Source organism: Elephantulus edwardii, unplaced genomic scaffold, assembly GCF_000299155.1.
Source record: "Elephantulus edwardii isolate Elephantulus edwardi_28Jun2011 unplaced genomic scaffold, EleEdw1.0 scaffold00088, whole genome shotgun sequence".
Lineage (NCBI taxonomy): Eukaryota > Metazoa > Chordata > Mammalia > Macroscelidea > Macroscelididae > Elephantulus > Elephantulus edwardii.
In genome coordinates, this window is record NW_006399838.1 from 12,430,011 (window position 1) to 12,431,427 (window position 1,417).

Below are 1,417 nucleotides of genomic sequence, written 5' to 3' on the forward strand. Positions count from 1 at the left end.
CTTGCTTCCAAGGAGCAGGCTGGTTTAAACCTCTCCGTGACAATCCTGTTTGTTTTCCTAGCAGCCTATGGTATATCCAACACTCTTCTCCAGCACCACAGCTCAAAGGCATCAATTCTTCTTCTGTTATCTCTAGTCACTGTTCAGCTTTCCTACATATAGCCAGTAATTGTAAAGATTATGGCCTAGATCAGGTGCACCTTTGTCTTCAGACTGATGTCATTGCTCTTAAGTACTTTGGAGAGGTCTCTGACAGCAGACTTCCCCAATGCAATTTGTCTCTTAATTTCCTGGCTGCTGGTACCAAGAGTGCTGATTATTAAGCCAAACTGAAGCTATTATCAATCTCAATCTCTTCACTCTCATGATGCTGCCAGTCAGCTCAGTGTCTTCATTTTCTTGATGTTGAGATTAAATCCTTATCGAAGGCTGCAGTTCTTGATCTTCTCCCGCAAACGCTTCAGGTCCTCTTCAGTTTCAGCAAGTTGTGTCATCTGTGGAACGTAGGTTGTTAATGAGTCTACTTCCAATCCTGATGCCACATTCCTCCTCATAGAGGAGGTAATCTGTTCTGCATATAGATTGAAAAGGTGTGGAGATAGGAAACATCTCTGGTGTACACCCTTCCTGATTTAGAACCATACAGTGTTTCCTTGCTTAGTAATAATAATAAGCTATTATTATTCAAAAAACTAACTCATTACTGTCAAGTCAGAACTTTCCAGGGGGTTTATCAGCGCTTGTAAAACATGTTCTAGATTTCTCATCTTTCTCCAGCTGAGCTACTCGTGGATTTGAACTGACAGAGATTATGAAGATCCTACAGGATTGGTCACTATTGTATTTTGTTGTACACGGTGTTCCTGTAAATCCAAGGTGTATCCTGTTTACCAGGAGGAGAACTGGGGCCTTCCTGAATTAGTGATACATAGATGGGAATTGTCCTTTTCAGGATAAAATGTACAAAATGCACAAAAGTGCATTGTTAAATGAGCCGGAGTTTCATCCTAGTATATAAGACCATGACCACTCCCAGACAGGGAGGCAGTCTTCGAGGCCGGGACCCACTGTCCTCCACAGATCTGTAATAAAGTGCATTTACGGATTTGCAGTCCATTTGTCTTATTGGCGACTGACTACAGAACGAACCCCTTGTGTTCAGTAACAGAGGCAACTATATTTAACCACAAAAACCCTTCACTCACAGATACCAGTAAACAGTCAACCACTAGTTAACATATAGGTGAGAAAAACATGTTGTAGAAAGAGAATAATTAATTCAGTACTTCCTTTCCTGGTAAACGGCAGATTAAGTTACAATTTACATAAGAATAGGAAAAACAGCTTCAAACAGTTAATCATTGATGTAGGAGATGCATCTCCTCTCCTGGTAAACTGACAGATTAAACTACATGAC